The following is a 20,476-nucleotide window of genomic DNA, read 5'->3' on the forward strand; positions in this document are numbered from 1 at the left end:
GCCCTATTGTTTCCGGTAGGATTATTATTATTAGGGCCCAAGCCCTGAAAGGGCGAAGGCCCTATTGTTTTCGGTAGGATTATTATTATTAGGGCCCAAGCCCTGAAAGGGCGAAGGCCCTATTGTTTCCGGTAGGATTATTATTATTATTATTATTAGGGCCCGAGCACCGATGGTGTGAGGACCCTCTTGGAATTGCTCTGTTTATTATTATTATTATTATTATTCTTCTTCTTCTTCTTCTCCGCATTGAATTGCATTTTTGAGGGCCTAAACATGCTCGAAAACTCACGAAACTTTGCACACGCGTCAGAACTGGCGAAAATTTACATCTGATATAGGTTTCAGAATTGGACGGGGCAAAACGGCTCGATAGCGCCACCTATAAAAGTTCAACGGAGTGCGCCTCCCGCAACGTTCCACGTACGTGCACGAAATTCGGTACATACATGTAATGACCTAATACCTACAAAAAAGTCTCTTGGAGCATAGCCCTAAACACAACAGGAAGTCAGCCATTTTGAACTTCCTCTCAGATTTTTGTGCAGTTTTTGCTATTTTCAGGCCTCGTACTTTAACGAACTCCTCCTACAGTTTTAATCTGATCATCTTCAAATTTGGTGAGTGTAATCTTAAGGCCTTTGCGACGTTAAATTGCGAAGATCTTGAGTTTTCGTCAAAGGGCGGGTCCTCGGTGACCTGACAAATTTCGATGTTTCGCCATGAAACAGGAAGTTGCTGTAACTCAGGCATGGAATGTCCAATCTGCCCCAAACTTCACACTTTTGATAAGCGTTCTGTCCTGAACACATGACCATGCTCATATTCAGTTACAGTCATAGCGCCACCTGCTGGCAACAGGAAGTGACATGTTTAACACTGTTATGGACTCCTAATAACATATAAAAAAGTGCCAGCAAGTGCTAAACATGCTAACAACATACTAGAAGCATGCTAAAACATGCTAGCAAACTCTTAGCTAAGTGCTAAAGCATGCTATTATTGCAATTAAATAGGAATTTGCTGTAACTCAGGCATGGAATGTCCAATCTGCCCCAAACTTCACACTTTTGATAAGCGTTCTGTCCTGAACACATCTACATGAGAACATTCAGTTATAGTAATAGCGCCACCTACTGGTAACAGGAAGTGTCATGTTTAACACGTTGATGCCATTCTAGCAACATGTTAAAAATGCCATTGAGGTCTAAACATGCTAGAAACATGTTAAAACATGCTAGCTAATGTTAAAACATGCTAGCAATACTTAGCTAAGTGGTAAAGCATGCTAATTCAATGAAACAGGATGTTGTTGTTACTCAAGAAGGCAATGTCCAATCTGCCCCAAACTTCACACTTTTGATAAGCGTTCTGTCCTGAACACATGACCATGCTCATATTCAGTTACAGTCATAGCGCCACCTGCTGGCAACAGGAAGTGACATGTTTAACACTGTTATGGACTCCTAATAACATATAAAAAAGTGCCAGCAAGTGTTAAACATGCTAACAACATACTAGAAAAATGCTAAAACATGCTAGCAAACTCTTAGCTAAGTGCTAAAGCATGCTATTATTGCAATTAAATAGGAATTTGCTGTAACTCAGACATGGAATGTCCAATCTGCCCCAAACTTCACACTTTTGATAAGAGTCATGGCCTGAATACATCTACATGAGAATGTTCATTTATAGTAATAGCGCCACCTACTGGCAACAGGAAGTGACATGTTTAACACATTGATGCCGTTCTAGCAACATGTTAAAAATGCCATTGAGTTCTAAACATGCTAGAAACATGTTAAAACATGCTAACAATGCTTAGCTAAGTGCTAAAGAATGCTAATTCAATGAAACATGACTTTTTTGTTACTCAAGAAGGCAATTTCCAATTTGCACCAAACTTCACACGTTTGATAAGAGTTCTGTCCTGAACACACATCCATGCTCATATTCAGCTATAGTCATAACGCCACCTACTGGCAACAGAAACTGACATGGTTAACACAGTAATGCAGTACTAACCACATAATTATTGTGTACTAAGCATGCTAGAAACAGACTAAACATGCTAGCAACACTTAGCTGAGTCATGAAGCATGCTATTATCACCATTATACAAAACATTTTGTAACTGACTTTGACATACTCTTACTATATATACCTCCTTAAATGTACATTTCCCAACCATGCTCTGTCTTCCTAAAGCCACAAAGTGTTGATGGCACGGGTGCGAGGGCCCTTTCATCGCTGCTTGCAGCTTTAATTATTATTATTATTATTTTGTCAACCTTTCGGGCACTTTTGGGGCCCTTAACATGCTCGAAAACTCTTGAAATTTTGCACACACGTCAGAACCCGCGGCCATCAGGGCCGGACTGAAGCTGGTACCCGGGCGTGGCAGGGGGGCTCGACAGCGCCCCCTGGAACGGGATCCAAACACGTGTCCATAAATCAAACACGCTTGCATGTAATAATATGAAACTCGGTACACATATAGATCTCATCGGGCCGAACAACTTTCGTGCTCTAAGTTTTACGCCAGCCAAACAGGAAGTTGGCTATTTAGCGTTGTTTGGAAACGCATGCTGTGGAATTTAATGTACTCCTCCTAGGGAATTCATCGATTCGCCTCCAAACTCGGTGTGCATGAAGTCAAGACATTGAGGATGCTAAATTGCGGACGGATTTTTGATATCTCGAACGGTTTGGCCGTGGCAAGGAAACGAATTTATGGCGAATAAGGGACACAGGAAGAGTATTATAACTTCAGCATACATTAACTGATCTTGATGAAACTTCCGCAGTGTGTTCGTTGTAAGAGGCCGATCACATGGATGTGACTATTGTGAGTCAAAGTTATAGCGCCACCAACAGGAAGCAGGAAGTACATCACTTTCAAAATGCTTTGAAATCAGTGTCTTATTTTTACCCGATTTGCTTAAAACTTTATGTGTACAATGTAGACACATGGCAGATGTAAACCTGTGAAAGGATTATTGATATCTTAGATACTGTTGCCGTGGCAACGCATCAAACTTTAATATTATTTTTTGATGCTTTTGAGACTCTTAACATACTTGAAATTGCATGAAACTCAACAGACACATCACATTTATTAGCCCGTAGACATGTGCAAAGTTTCAGAAACGGGCGTGGTGGAATGGCTCAGTAGCGCCACCTTTAGTCAAAAATGGGGGCTTAGTTTTTCCTAGAATCACAAAACTTGGTATGTGTATTGTTCTCATCAAGACGGACAACTTTCTAATTTACATGAACCATCTCCGACCAACAGGAAGAGAGATATTTTGGTTTGAATGTGGATTTTCTGAAGAATTTTCTCTCCCTCTCTCTGTGTCTGTGTGTGTGTGAGGGGAGGGGGGGATTTGACTATTGCTTTTATATTGTTAATCAAGGTTTCAGGGGCTTTTGGGGTCCTTAATGTGCTCAAAAACTCTTGAAACTTTGCACACAGGTCAGAACCCACGGCCATCAGGGCCGGGCTGAAGCTGGTACCCGGGCATGGCTGGGGGGCTCAACAGCGCCCCCTTGAACGGGGTTCTAAAACTTGATCCATATATCAAACACGCTCGCATGAATTAATATGAAACTCGGTACACATATAGATCTCATCGGGCCGAACAACTTTACCCCCGGTCAAGTTTTACGCCAGCCCAACAGGAAGTCGGCTATTATGGGTTGTTTGGAAAACGCTTGCTGTGGAATGTGAAATACTCCTCCTAGAAAATTCACCGTGTCGCCTTCAAACTCGGTGTGCATGTAGTCAAGACTTTGAGGATGCTAAATTGCGGACGGATTTTTGATATCTCGAACGGTTTGGCTGTGGCGAGGAATCGAATTTATGGCGAGAAAAGAGAAACACGGAAGTGGAATAACTTCTGCATACATTAACTGATCTTGATGAAACTTCAGCAGTGTGTTCGTGGTAAGAGGCCGATCAGATGGATGTAGCTATTGTGAGTCAAAGTTATAGCGCCACCAACTGGCAGCAGGAAGTGTGTCACTTTCAACATGCTTTTGACAAAAGTGGGGGGGTTAGTTTTAACTACAGTAAAGAAAAAACAGTTTGTATATTGTTCTCATCAAGCCGGACAACTTTCTAATTTACATTCAATAGCTCTGGCCATCAGGAAGTCAGATATTTTGGTCTGAATGTGAATTTTTTTGCAAAATCAGCCTCTGAATTTTTAGCCACTCCTCTTAAACTATTTATTTTATTCGTACCAAACTTTTTCAACATGATGAAACGACATTAAATATGCTAAATTGTGAATGGATAATAAATATCTCAAACGGTTTTGCTATGGCGAGGGATTAAAGTAATGTCCAAAAAGGAAACACTAAAAATCTTCCTAAAATGTAATTATATACCATTTATTTCTATATAAAAGAATACAAATATCACAACTAAACCCATTTTATTCTGTTTTTGCAATTCAAGAAGAATGAAAAAGTTAAAACAGGCTATTTAGTGCTATTTGGTTCAACAAAAAAGCAAACATAGGGCTATACTGCCCTCTTGTGTCCAAAAGGACATCAAAATAGTATATAAAACTTTTTACCAGGTAGGCCAATATTGTATTTAAATATACATTTATTACGTATGTGTCTGAGGATATTTTCCCACCGGTTAATCGATGTGTGACACGAGTGGGTGCTTTTAAATCGCTAATATAATAGTGTAAGAAAAATAATGATAATGTTGCACACACAAATCACACACATGTGGGAAAGAATGATGCTTTTAAACAACACTAAACCGCCATTAGGTGTCGCCAGGCATCCATCTTAATAAGCGAGTCATTGATTCATTCGTTCAAACGATTCGTTCGAATGAGTCGATCATGATTAAGACAGCTGTTTATGGATTGATCATTCAATCTTTGAGTCAACCGATTCGTTAAAAATGCTGAATCGTTCAGTTATGAGAAAACACGTGATGCGTGATGGTTCTGCCGTGATCTTTGTTTAACTATTTTCGCTGCTGAAACAGAACAAAAACAGTCAACATTGCATCTAAAATGTAAGTGACTTAATTGTAACTGTTTATTAACCTGTTGTATGAAATCTAGGGGTGGGAGAAAAAATTTATTCTTAGATGCATCGCGATGCGGACGTGGACGATTCTGAATCGATTCACAAATGTCAAAAAATCGATTCTCTAAAAAAATATTTTTCTAATAACGTAATATTGACGGAAGGCAAAAGGCGGAACTCTAAGCGGACGTGCGTGCAGTCTGTGGCGCGCACATAACAAGTTTCTTCTGCTCACCAAGGCTGCATTTATTTGATTAAAAATACAAACAAAAACAGTAATATTGTAAAATATTATTCCAATTTAAAACAGCTGCTTTCTATTTTAATATATTTTAAACTATTATTTATTCCTGTGATCAAAGCTGAGTTTTCAGCATCATTACTCCAGTCGTCACTGTCACAGGATCCTTCAGAAATTATTCTAATATGATGATTGATACTCAAGAAACATTCATTATTATTTTAAATGTCGAAAACAGTTGTGTACAGTCTTTGATGAATAGAAAGTTCAAAAGAACAGCATTTATCTGAAATCTAAAGCTTTTGTAACGTTAAACACTACCGCTCAAAAGTTTTGGGTTAGTAATAATTAAAATTTTATTTTTTGGGGAAATAAATAAAATAAATCAGTACTTTTATTTATGAAGGATGAGTTAAACTGATCAACAGTTACAGTAAAGACATTTATAATGTTAAAAATATATATATTTGAAATATATGCTGTTCTTTTGAACTTTACATTCATCAAAGCATTTTGAAAAAAAAAAAAAAATCTGTACACAACTGTTTTCAACATTGAAAATAATAATGAATATTTATTGAGCATCAATCATCATATTAGTATGATTTCTGAAGGATCATGTGACACTGAAGACTGGAGTAATGATGCTGAAAACTCAACTTTGATCACAGAAATGAATTACTATGTAAAATATTTAAAAATTGAAAACAGCTGTTTTAAATTGGAATAATATTTCACAATATTACTGTTTTTGTTTGTATTTTTAATCAATAAATGCAGCCTTGGTGAGCAGAAGAGACTTCTCCTAAAAACATTAAAAATCTTACTGACCCCAAACTTTTGAACAATAATATATATATATATATATATATATATATATATATATATATATATATATATATATATACATATATATATATGTATGTGTGTGTATGTATGTATGTATATATATATATATATATATATAAATATAGCTGCGAGCAGCGATTACGGGCCCAAGCCGGTGGCACCGCAACCCCGGTGCCTTTAGTTACCTAAAGGCACCGGGGTTGCGGTGCCACCGGCTTGGGCCCGTAATCGCTGCTCGCAGCTATATTTATTATTATTATTATTATTTTGTCAACCTTTCGGGCACTTTTGGGGCCCTTAACATGCTCGAAAACTCTTGAAATTTTGCACACACGTCAGAACCCGCGGCCATCAGGGCCGGACTGAAGCTGGTACCCGGGCGTGGCAGGGGGGCTCGACAGCGCCCCCTGGAACGGGATCCAAACACGTGTCCATAAATCAAACGCGCTTGCATGTAATAATATGAAACTCAGTACACATATAGATCTCATCGGGCCGAACAACTTTCGTGCTCTAAGTTTTACGCCAGCCAAACAGGAAGTTGGCTATTTAGCGTTGTTTGGAAACGCATGCTGTGGAATTTAATGTACTCCTCCTAGGGAATTCATCGATTCGCCTCCAAACTCGGTGTGCATGAAGTCAAGACATTGAGGATGCTAAATTGTGGACGGATTTTTGATATCTCGAACGGTTTGGCCGTGGCGAGGAAACAAATTTATGGCGAAAAAATGAAACAGGAAGTGTGTTATAACTTCTGCATACATTAACTGATCTTGATGAAACTTCAGCAGTGTGTTCGTTGTAAGAGGCCGATCACATGGATGTGACTATTGTGAGTCAAAGTTATAGCGCCACCAACAGGCAGCAGGAAGTACATCACTTTCAAAATGCTTTGAAATCAGTGTCTTATTTTTACCCGATTTGCTTCAAACTTTATGTGTACAATATAGACACACGGCAGATGTAAACCTGTGAAAGGATTATTGATATCTTAGATACTGTTGCCGTGGCAACGCATCAAACTTTAATATTCTTTTTTTATGCTTTTGAGACTCTTAACATACTTGAAATTGCATGAAACTCGACAGACACATCACATTTATTATCCAGAAGACATGTGCAAAGTTTCAGAAACGGGCGTGGTGAGGGGCTCAGTAGCGCCACCTTTAGTCATAAGTGGGGGGGTTAGTTTTATCAACAGCAACAAAACTTGGTATGTGTATTGTTCTCATCAAGACGGACAACTTTCTAATTTACATGAACCATCTCTGACCAACAGGAAGAGAGATATTTTGGTTTGAATGTGGATTTTCTGGAGAATTTTCTCTCCCTCTCTCTGTGTCTGTGTGTGTGTGAGGGGAGGGGGGGATTTGACTATTGCTTTTATATTGTTAATCAAGGTTTCAGGGGCTTTTGGGGTCCTTAACATGCTCAAAAACTCTTGAAACTTTGCACACAGGTCAGAACCCACGGCCATCAGGGCCGGGCTGAAGCTGGTACCCGGGCGTGGCTGGGGGGCTCAACAGCGCCCCCTTGAACGGGGTTCTAAAACTTGATCCATATATCAAACACGCTCGCATGAATTAATATGAAACTCGGTACACATATAGATCTCATCGGGCCGAACAACTTTACCCCCGTCAAGTTTTACGCCAGCCCAACAGGAAGTCGGCTATTATGGGTTGTTTGGAAAACGCTTGCTGTGGAATGTGAAATACTCCTCCTAGAAAATTCACCGTGTCCCCTTCAAACTCGGTGTGCATGTAGTCAAGACATTGAGGATGCTAAATTGCGGACGGATTTTTGATATCTCGAACGGTTTGGCTGTGGCGAGGAATCGAATTTATGGCGAGAAAAGAGAAACACGGAAGTGGAATAACTTCTGCATACATTAACTGATCTTGATGAAACTTCAGCAGTGTGTTCGTGGTAAGAGGCCGATCAGATGGATGTAGCTATTGTGAGTCAAAGTTATAGCGCCACCAACTGGCAGCAGGAAGTGTGTCACTTTCAACATGCTTTTGACAAAAGTGGGGGGGTTAGTTTTAACTACAGTAAAGAAAAAATAGTTTGTATATTGTTCTCATCAAGCCGGACAACTTTCTAATTTACATTCAATAGCTCTGGCCATCAGGAAGTCAGATATTTTGGTCTGAATGTGGATTTTTTTGCAAAATCAGCCTCTGAATTTTTAGCCACTCCTCTTAAACTATTTATTTTATTCGTACCAAACTTTTTCAACATGATGAAACTACATTAAATATGCTAAATTGTGAATGGATAATAAATATCTCAAACGGTTTTGCTATGGCGAGGGATTAAATAATGTCCAAAAAGGAAACACTAAAAATCTTCTAAAAATGTAATTATATACCATTTATTTCTATATAAAAGTATACAAATATCACAACTAAACCCATTTTATTCTGTTTTTGCAATTCAAGAAGAATGAAAAAGTTAAAACAGGCTATTTAGTGCTATTTGGTTCAACAAAAAAGCAAACATAGGGCTATACTGCCCTCTTGTGTCCAAAAGGACATCAAAATAGTATATAAAACTTTTTACCAGGTAGGCCAATATTGTATTTAAATATACATGTATTAGGTATGTGTCTGAGGATATTTTCCCACCGGTTAATCGACGTGTGACACGAGTGGGTGCTTTTAAATCGCTAATATAATAGTGTAAGAAAAATAATGATAATGTTGCACACACAAATCACACACATGTGGGAAAGAATGATGCTTTTAAACAACACTAAACCGCCATTAGGTGTCGCCAGGCATCCATCTTAATAAGCGAGTCATTGATTCATTCGTTCAAACGATTTGTTCGAATGAGTCGATCATGATTAAGACAGATGTTTATGGATTGATCATTCAATCTTTGAGTCAACCGATTCGTTAAAAATGCTGAATCGTTCAGTTATGAGAAAACACGTGATGCGTGATGGTTCTGCCGTGATCTTTGTTTAACTATTTTTGCTGCTGAAACAGAACAAAAACAGCCAACATTGCATCTAAAATGTAAGTGACTTAATTGTAACTGTTTATTAACCTGTTGTATGAAATCTAGGGGTGGGAGAAAAAATGTATTCTTAGATGCATCGCGATGCGGACGTGGACGATTCTGAATCGATTCACAAATGTCAAAAAATCGATTCTCTAAAAAAATATTTTTCTAATAACGTAATATTGACGGAAGGCAAAAGGCGGAACTCTAAGCGGACGTGCGTGCAGTCTGTGGCGCGCACATAACAGAGAAGTTTCTTCTGCTCACCAAGGCTGCATTTATTTGATTAAAAATACAAACAAAAACAGTAATATTGTAAAATATTATTCCAATTTAAAACAGCTGCTTTCTATTTTAATATATTTTAAACTGTTATTTATTCCTGTGATCAAAGCTGAGTTTTCAGCATCATTACTCCAGTCGTCACTGTCACATGATCCTTCAGAAATTATTCTAATATGATGATTGATACTCAAGAAACATTCATTATTATTTTAAATGTCGAAAACAGTTGTGTACAGTCTTTGATGAATAGAAAGTTCAAAAGAACAGCATTTATCTGAAATCTAAAGCTTTTGTAACGTTAAACACTACCGCTCAAAAGTTTTGGGTTAGTAATAATTAAAATTTTATTTTTGGGGTAAATAAATACAATAAATCAGTACTTTTATTTACGAAGGATGAGTTAAACTGATCAACAGTTACAGTAAAGACATTTATAATGTTAAAAATATATATATTTGAAATATATGCTGTTCTTTTGAACTTTACATTCATCAAAGCATTTTGAAAAAAAAAATCTGTACACAACTGTTTTCAACATTGAAAATAATAATGAGCATCAATCATCATATTAGTATGATTTCTGAAGGATCATGTGACACTGAAGACTGGAGTAATGATGCTGAAAACTAAACTTTGATCACAGAAATGAATTACTATGTAAAATATTTAAAAATTGAAAACAGCTGTTTTAAATTGGAATAATATTTCACAATATTACTGTTTTTGTTTGTATTTTTAATCAATAAATGCAGCCTTGGTGAGCAGAAGAGCCTTCTCCTAAAAACATTAAAAATCTTACTGACCCCAAACTTTTGAACAATAATATTATATTATATATATATATATATATATATATATATATATATATATATATATATATATATATATATATATATATATACATATATATGTATGTGTGTGTATGTATGTATGTATATATATATATATATATATATATATATATATATATATATATATATATATATATATATAGCTGCGAGCAGCGATGGAGGGCCAAAGCCGGCGGTACCGCCACCCCGGTGCCTTTAGGTAACTAAAGGCACCGGGGTTGCGGTGCCACTGGCTTGGGCCCGTAATCGCTGCTCGCAGCTATATTTAGGGCCCAAGCCCTGAAAGGGCGAAGGTCCCTATTGTTTCCGGTAGGATTATTATTATTTTTTTTTTTCTATTATTTTTCTTTCGCCTTTTTGCCACTTTTGGGGCCCTTAACATGCTCAAAAACTCTTGAATTTTTGCACACGGGTCAGAACCCGCGGCCATCAGGGCCGGACTGAAGCTGGTACCCGGGCGTGGCATGGGGGCTCGACAGCGCCCCCTGGAATGGTGTCCGAAAACTTGGTCCATAAATCAAACACACTTGCATGTAATAATATGAAACTCAGTACACATATAGATCTCATCGGGCCGAACAACTTTCGTGCTCTAAGTTTTACAAAAGCCCAACAGGAAGTCAACTATTATGGGTTGTTTGAAAAAAGCATCGTCTGGAATTTGAAATACTCCTCCTAGAAAATTCGTCCAATCGCCTCCAAACTCGGTCAGCATGAAGTCAAGACATTGAGGATGAAAAATTGCCAGGGGATTTTTGATATCTCGAACGGTTTGGCCGTGGCGAGGAAACGAATTTATGGCGAATAAGGGACACAGGAAGTGTGTTATAACTTCTGCATACATTAACTGATCTTGATTAAACTTCAGCAGTGTGTTCGTTGTAAGAGGCAGATCACATTGATGTGACTATTGTGAGTCAAAGTTATAGCGCCACCAACTGGCAGCAGGAAGTGTGTCACTTTCAAAATGCTTTGAAATCACTCTCTTATTTTTACCCGCTTTGCTTCAAAATTTATGTGTATAATGTAGACACACGGCAGATGTAGACCTGTGAAAGGATTATTGATATCTTAGATACTGTTGCCGTGGCAACACATCAAACTTTAATATTCTTTTTTGATGTTTTTGAGACTCTTAGCATGCTTGAAATTGGATGAAACTCGACAGACACATCACATTTATTAGCCAGTAGACATGTGCAAAGTTTCAGAAACGGGTGTGGTGGAATGGCTCAGTAGCGCCACCTTTAGTCAAAAATGGGGGCTTAGTTTTTCCTAGAATCACAAAACTTGGTATGTATATTGTTCTCATCAAGCCGGACAACTTTCTAATTTATACTCCTTAGCTCCGACCAACAGAAAGTCAGATATTATGGTTTGAAAGAGAATTTTCTCCCTCTCTCTCTGCCTCTAGCCTACGTCTCTGTGTGTGTGTGTGTAGGGGGGTGGGGGTGGGGGTGGGGGATTTGTCTATTCCATTTAATCTTAGTTTTTCAAGGTTTCAGGGGCTTTTGGGGTCCTTAACATGCTCAAAAACTCTTGAAACTTTGCACACAGTTCAGAACCCACGGCCATCAGTGCCGGGCTGAAGCTGGTAACCGGGCGTGGCAGGGGGGCTCAACAGCGCCCCCTTGAACACAGTCTGAAAACTTGGTCCATATATCAAACACACTTGCATGAATTAATATGAAATTCGGTACACATATAGATCTCATCGGGCCGAACAACTTCCGCACTCTAAGTTATTAGCTCCGTCCAACAGGAAGCCAGCTATTATGTGTTGTTTGGAGAACGTTTGCTATGGAATTTGAAACACTCCTCCTAGAAAATTAATTAAATCGCCACCAAACTCTGTGTGCATGAAGTCAGTAGACATGTCCAGTAGACATGTGCAAAGTTTCAGAAACGGGCGTGGTGAGGGGCTCAGTAGCGCCACCTTTAGTCAAAAATGGGGGCTTAGTTTTACCTAGAATCCCAAAACTTGGTATGTATATTGTTCTTATCGAGCCGGACAACTTTCTAATTTACACTTATTAGCTCAAAGCAACAGAAAGTCAGATATTTTGGTTTGAATGTGATTTTTTGGAGAATTTTCTCTCTCTCTCTGTCTCTGAGTGTGTGAGGGGTGGGGGTGATTTGTCAGTTGAGTGAGATTTACTTTTTCATTTGTTTTTCAAGGTTTCTTGGGCTTTTGGGTCCCTAAACGTGCTCGAAAACTCTTGAAACTTTGCACACAGGTCAGAACCCGCGGCCATCAGGGCGGGGCTGAATCTGGTAGCCGGGCGTGGCAGGGGGGCTCAACAGCGCCCACTTGAACGGGGTTCTAAAACTTGGTCCATATATCAAACACGCTTGCATGAATTCATTTGAAACTCGGTACACATATAGATCTCATCGGGCCGAACTACTTTCGTGCTCTAAGTTTTACGCCAGCCCAACAGGAAGTCGGCTATTTAAGGTTGTTTGGAAACGCTTGCTGTGGAATTTAATGTACTCCTCCTAGGAAATACATCGATTCGCCTCCAAACTCAGTCAGCGTGAAGTCAAGACATTGAGGATGCTAAATTGCGGACGGATTTTTGATATCTCGAACGGTTTGGCCGTGGCGAGGAAACGAATTAATGGCGAGAAAAGAGAAACACGAAGTGTTATAACTAATGCATACATTAACTGATCTTTATGAAACTTCAGCAGTTTGTTCATGGTAAGAGGCCGATCAGATGGATGTAACTATTGTGTGTCAAAGTTAAAGCGCCACCAACTGGCAGCAGGAAATGTGTCACTTTCAAAATGCTTTTGACAAAAGTGGGGGGGGGGGGGTCGTTTTACCTACAGTAGCACAACTCAGTACGTATGTTGATCTCATCGACCCGGACAACTTTCTAATTTAAAGTCATTAGCTCCGACCATCAGGAAGTCAGATATTTTGGTTTGAATGTGGATTTTTTGCAAAATCAGCCTCCAAAAGGCACTAAAAGCCTCAAATCTTCTAAAAATGTAATTTTATACCATTTATTTCTATATAAAAGTATACAAATATCACAACTAAACCCATTTTATTCTGTTTTTAAAAAGAATTTTATTCTAATTTTATTCTAAATTTTAAAACAGTAAAGTAAAAAAAAATTCAAGTCATACATAGGACTATACTGCCCTCTTGTGTCCAAAAGGACATCAAAATAATATATAAAACTTTTTACCAGCTAGGCCAATAATGTATTTAAATATACATTTATTAGGTATGTGTCTGAGGATATTTTCCCACCGGTTAATCGACGTGTGTGACACGAGCGGGTGCTTTTAAAACGCTAATATAAAAGTGAAAGAAAAATACGGACGTCCGCACGGACATTTATAATGGTGCACACACAAATCACACACACGTTGGAAAGAATTATGCTTTTAAACAACACTAAACTGCCATTAGATGTCGCCAAGTGACCGTCTTAATTAAAAGTCATTGATTAATTCGTTCAAACGATTCGAAATCCATAAACATATACAGATCCATAAACATGGATCCATAAACATCCAATCCATAAACATAAACAGATGTTTATGGATTGATCATTCAATCTTTGAGTCAACCAATTCGTTCAAAATGCTGAATCATTCAGTTATGAGAAAACACGTTCCTGTGAGATGCGTTCTTCTGTGATCTTTGTTTAACTATTTTCGCTGCTGAAACAGAACAAAAACAGTCAATATTGTATCTAAAATGTAAATGACTTCATTTTAACTGTTAATATCCTGTTGTATGAAATCAATGTCACAGTTTCAATTGTGATTGTATTCAGGAAAAGTTAGGTACGGAGAGCGAGCGATTTCAACGAAATCAGAACTAAACCCATTTTATTCTTTTATTATTATTATTATTCAATTTAAGAATTATGTTTGAGTTTAAAAAAAGCCAGAATGTTTTAGTCCAAAAAATAAATAAATCATGCCATGGATTGCTTGAAATTATTTTTTTTTATTATATTTATTTTTTTCGTTTTGGCTTTGTTTATAGTTTATTTTTTATTTTTTATTCTTGTTCCGTTCGGAATATCATTACATTTAAAGGATTTGTTGTGGAATATTTTGAGTGTATCATAAAATCAGAATATTCTCTCGATTTAGTGATCCCCTACTTATTATTTTATTTTATTTTTTTCTTTGTTCTAATCAGGTCAGGCAAGTAAAATTATCTGTGTCTTGTCCCTTAAATTTATATATATATATATATATATATATATATATATATATATATATATATATATATATATATATATATATATATATATATATTAGGGTGCATCAAATTTGAATGGTAAATTTTAATTTCAAAATATCAATTTGGCTGGCATTGCATTTTGTTCCAATTAACATAAAAATGACTTTTGCAAAGTTTTGAGGAATTCCATTGAGATTTAGGGGTGCCACCTAACACATGAACTTTGGCGAAATTTCGAAAAATGTGCAATTTTTAGTCTAATTGGCAAAAGGTTGACCTGGAAATGTTGAGTACAGTGAACTTTTATACAGTAACATATTCTATAGGGTTATCAAAGTAAAAGTTGTTTGTTTGAACCCTTTGGGCAACTTGGGTATTTCTCAGAATTCAACTTTCAAGATTCTCCATTCATTTGTCCTATAGACAAAATGAATGGAGGTCAATGGGACATGTTCATGTGGCCTTACCCTGTTAATTTACTGTAACAACTACAATGCTACTCTCAATACACATGAGACATCTACAGTGGGGAGAACAAGTATTTGATACAATGCAGATTTATCAGGTTTTCCCACTTACAAAGCATATAGAAATTTTGATCATAGGTACTCCTCAACTGTGAGTGACAGAATCTAAAACAGAAATCCAGAAAATCACATTGTATGATTTTTAACTAATTAATTTGCATTTTATTGCATGACATAAGTATTTGATACATCAAATAAATAAAGAACTGCTATAAAGCCAAAACAATCTCTGTTATCTTAAATTATACGCTTATCTCTGTAAAGCTGCTTTGAAACAATCTACATTGTTAAAAGCGCTATATAAATGAAGATGACTTGACATCAGAAAAGCAGAACTTAATTTTTGGTACAGAAACCTTTGTTTGCAATTACAGAGATCATACGTTTCCTGTAGTTTTTGACCAGGTTTGCACACACTGCAGCAGGGATTTTGGCCCACTCCTCCATACAGACCTTCTCCAGATCCTTCAGGTATCGGGGCTGTCGCTGGGCAATACCGACTTTCAGCTCCCTCCAAACATTTTGTATTGGGTTCAGGTCTGGAGACTGGCTAGGCCACTCCAGGACCTTGAGATGCTTCTTAAGGAGCCACTCCTTAGTTGCCCTGGCTGTGTGTTTCGGGTCGTTGTCATTCTGGAAGACCCAGCCACCACCCATCTTCAATACTCTTACTGAGGGAAGGAGGTTGTTGGCCAAGATCTTGTGATACATGGCCCCATCCATCCTCCCCTCAATACGGTGCAGTCGTCCTGTCCCCTTTGCAGAAAAGCATCCCCAAAGAATGATGTTTCCACCTCCATGCTTCACGGTTGGGATGGTGTTCTTGGGGTTGTACTCATCCTTCTTCTTCCTCCAAACACGGCGAGTGGAGTTTAGACCAAAAAGCTCTATTTCTGTCTCATCAGACCACATGACCTTCTCCCATTCCTCCTCTGGATCATCCAGATGGTCATTGGCAAACTTCAGACGGGCCTGGACATGCGCTGTCTTGAGCAGGGGGACCTTGCGTGCACTGCAGGATTTTAATCCATGACGGCGTAGTGTGTTACTAATGGTTTTCTTTGAGACTGTGGTCCCAGCTCTCTTCAGGTCATTGACCAGGTCCTGCTGTGTAGTTCTGGGCTGATCCCTCACCTTCCTCATGATCATTGATGCCCCACGAGGTGAGATCTTGCATGGTGCCCCAGACCAAGGGAGATTGACCGTCATCTTGAACTTATTCCATTTTCTAATAATTGCGCCAACAGTTGTTGCCTTCTCACCAAACTTCTTGCCTATTGTCCTGTAGCCCATCCCAGCCTTGTGCAGGTCTACAATTTTATCCCTGATGTCCTTACACAGCTCTCTGGTCATGGCCATTGTGGAGAGGTTGGAGTGTGTTTGATTGAGTGTGTGGACCTTTTATACAGGTTCTGAATTTTTGTTTTAGATTCCGTCTCTCACAGTTGAAGTGTGCCTATGATAAAAATTACAGACCTCTACATGCTTTGTAAGTGGGAAAACCTGCAAAATCGCCAGTGTAACAAATACTTGTTCTCCCCACTGTAAACTCTGAATATGATATTGTCCACTCTAGAATACTGTTGATGTTAAGCTTAATAGCTTAGCTAACATAGATAGCTAACTGTGGTTAGCAAACTGTTGCTAGCTAACGTTAGCTAGGTGTAATGAGCACCAAATACCTATAAATATGACTTAGATGACTTATGATAAATAAGTATACAAAGACACAATTACAGATATGATAGTAATTATGTAATAATACATATCAAACACAGAAAGATCACCTCAAACAGAAAGATCATCTCAGTTTTCTTGAGCTGTAGTATTGTTTACCTCAGATCTCCATTGTGACCATTGAGCACTGTTAAGCACTTTATCCAAAAAAACAGATGTGCGGTGGCACCCCTAAATCATCATGTACTGGAAAAATATTTTGCATGTGTTGTTTCTACATATATTGGAACATTTTTAGCACCCAGCCATATCAAAATTCAAGAATTGTGTTTTTTGATGCACCCTAATATATATATATATATATATGTATGTGTGTGTGTGTGTGTATATATATATATATATATATATATATATATATATATATATATATATGTGTGTGTGTGTGTATATATATATATATATATATATATATGTGTGTGTGTGTGTGTGTGTGTGTGTATATATATATAAATATAAATATAGCTGCGAGCAGCGATGGAGGGCCAAAGCCGGCGGTACCGCCACCCTGGCACCAGGATTGCGGTGCCACCGGCTTGGGCCCGTAATCGCTGCTCGCAGCCAAATTTTTCTATTATTATTATTTTTTTTTTTGCCTTTTTGCCACTTTTGGGACCCTTAACATGCTCAAAAACTCTTGAAATTTTGCACACACGTCAGAACCCGCGGCCATCAGGGCCGGACTGAAGCTGGTACCCGGGCGTGGCAGGGGGGCTCGACAGCGCCCCCTGGAATGGTGTCCGAAAACTTGGTCCATAAATCAAACACGCTTGCATATAATAATATGAAACTCAGTACACATATAGATCTCATCGGGCCGAACAACTTTCGTGCTCTAAGTTTTACAAAAGCCCAACAGGAAGTCAACTATTATGGGTTGTTTGAAAAACGCATCCTCTGGAATTTGAAATACTCCTCCTAGAAAATTCGTCCAATCGCAACCAAACTCGGTCAGCATGAAGACAAGGCATTGAGGATGCTAAATTGCGGACGGATTTTTGATATCTCAAACGGTTTGGCCGTGGCGAGGAAATGAATTTATGGCGAATAAGGGACACAGGAAATGTTTTATAACTTCTGCATACATTGACTGATCTTGATGAAACTTCAGCAGTGTGTTCGTTGTAAGAGGCCGATCACATGGATTTAACTATTGTGAGTCAAAGTTACAGCGCCACCAACTGGCAGCAGGAAGTTTGTCACTTTCAAAATGCTTTGAATTCACCCTCTTATTTTTACCCGATTTGCTTCAAATTTTATGTGTATAATGTAGACACAAGGCAGATGTAGACCTGTGAAAGGATTCTTGATATCTTAGATACTGTTTTCGTTGCAACGCATCAAACTTTAATATTCTTTTCGGATGCGTTTGAGACTCTTAGCATGCTTGAAATTGGATGAAACTCGACAGACACATAACACTTATTAGCCAGTAGACATGTGAAAAGTTTCAGAAACGGGCGTGGCAGGGGGGCTTGACAGCGCCCCCTTGAAAGGAGTCTGAAAACTTGGTCCATATATCAAACACGCTTGCATGAATTAATATGAAACTCGGTACACATATAGATCTCGTCGGGCCGAACAACTTTCCCTCTGTCAAGTTTCACGCCAGCCCAACAGGAAGTCGGCTATTAAGGGTTGTTTGGAAAACGCTTGCTGTGGAATGTGAAGTACTCCTCCTAGAGAATTCATCCCATCCCCACCAAACTCGGTGTGCATGAAGTCAAGACATTGAGGATGCTAAATTGCGGACGGATTTTTGATATCTCGAACGGTTTGGCCGTGGCGAGGAAACGAATTTATGGCGAGAAAAGAAAAACACGAAGTGTTATAACTTCTGCATACATTAACTGATCTTGATGAAACTTCAACAGTGTGTTCGTGGTAAGAGGCCGATCAGATGGATGTAACTATTATGAGTCAAAATTATAGCGCCACCAACTGGCAGCAGGAAGTATGTCACTTTCAACATGCTTTTGACAAAAGTGGGGGGGTTAGTTTTACCAACAGTTACAAAAATCAGTAGATATATTGGTCTCATCGAGCCGGACAACTTTCTGATTTACAGTTATTAGCTATGACCAACAGGGTGTCAGATATTTTGGTTTGAATGTGGATTTTTGGGATATTTCAGACTTTTTCGTTTTTAGCTATTCTTCCTAAGTGGTTTATTTTATTCACACCAAACTTTTTCAACATGATGAAAATACATTAAAGATGCTAAATTGTGAAGGGATAATAAACATCTCAAACGTTTTTGCTATAGTGAGGGATTAAAGTAATGTCCACAAAGGAAACACTAAAAGTCTCATATATTCTAAAAATGTAATTATACACCATTTATTTCTATATAAAACTATACAAATGTCACAACTAAACCCATTTTATTCTTTTTTTAAAAATAATTTTATTCTAATTTTATTCTAAGTTTAAAAATACAAAAAAAAATAAAAAATCAAGTCATTTATAGTGCTATACTGCCCTCTTGTGTTCAAAATCAGGTAGGCCTATTGTATCTATATAAAAATATACTAGGTATGTGACAGTGAGAATATTTTACCACTGGTTAATCGACGTGTGACACCGCTGGGGGCTTTTGAATCGCTTACTTAAAAATGAAAGTAAAATATGTTCGTCTGCACAGACATTGATAATGGTACGGAGCTGAGCGAGCGTTTTCAAAGAATGCAGTGATTTTAGTTAAATTTTACAATTAGCGCCTTTCGGGGGCGGATTGCTTGAATTTATTTTACAAAAGCACAATGTTGTGTTTTATTGTGACTGTACACAAATATAAGTTAACACTTTGCAGTTTGAATAATGTCCTCTATGAAAAAAATGACGGAATAGCCTATGTTTTTATGTCTCTACTGTTCGAACGCGCCCACGCACACACACACACACACACACACACACACACACACACACACACACACACACACACACACACACACACACACACACACACACACACATTCCAGCATTGCAATCTTGACATCACAGCCTGTTCATTATAGTCTTAATAAAATATATTAATAAAATAGTCAACCTAACATATAAAAATTACACTGCTCTGTTTAAATAGTCAGTAGTACAATTTGTACCATTCACGGTAAGCACCGCTCCACTGTGATGTTTCCAAGCAAATTTTTGCGCGTATGAGGAGGATGATTTTTTCCGTCGATACAAATGTTGAAACATTTTCATTCTAATGAGAGGGTAACGTGAGCCCAACACTGCTTACTTTTGTTTTTATTTTTACAATACATTTAAAGGATTGTTGTGGAATATTTTGAGTGTATCATAAAATCAGAATAAGTTAAGACAAGTAATATTTTCTGTCTTATATATATATATATATATATATATATATATATATATATATATATATATATATATATATATATTCTTGTTACATTTATATTTATATTTATATATATATATATATATATATATATATATATATATATATAGTGTAACTAAAGGCACCAGGGTGGCGGTGCCACCGGCTTGGGCCCGCAATCGCTGCTCGCAGCTATATTTATTCTTATTTTTTTGTCAACCTTTCGGGCACTTTTGGGGACCTTAACATGCTCGAAAACTCTTGAAACTTTGCACACAGGTCAGAACCCGCGGCCATCAGGTCTGGGCTAAAGCTGGTACCCGGGCATGGCAGGGGGGCTCAACAGCGCCCCCTGGAACA

At 38.0% G+C, this 20,476-nt stretch overlaps 1 protein-coding gene across 1 annotated transcript in view; it reads left to right on the forward strand.

The window, feature by feature from the left end:
- Positions 1-20,476, forward strand: part of LOC308685463 (calcium/calmodulin-dependent protein kinase type IV) — a gene marked incomplete at both ends in the record, with an annotated part of 330,142 nt that overhangs the window by 260,672 nt on the left and 48,994 nt on the right. The gene's annotated exons all lie outside the window — the stretch shown is intronic.

This window comes from Scardinius erythrophthalmus, assembly GCF_964197995.2.
Source record: "Scardinius erythrophthalmus genome assembly, chromosome: 25".
Classification (NCBI taxonomy): domain Eukaryota; kingdom Metazoa; phylum Chordata; class Actinopteri; order Cypriniformes; family Leuciscidae; genus Scardinius; species Scardinius erythrophthalmus.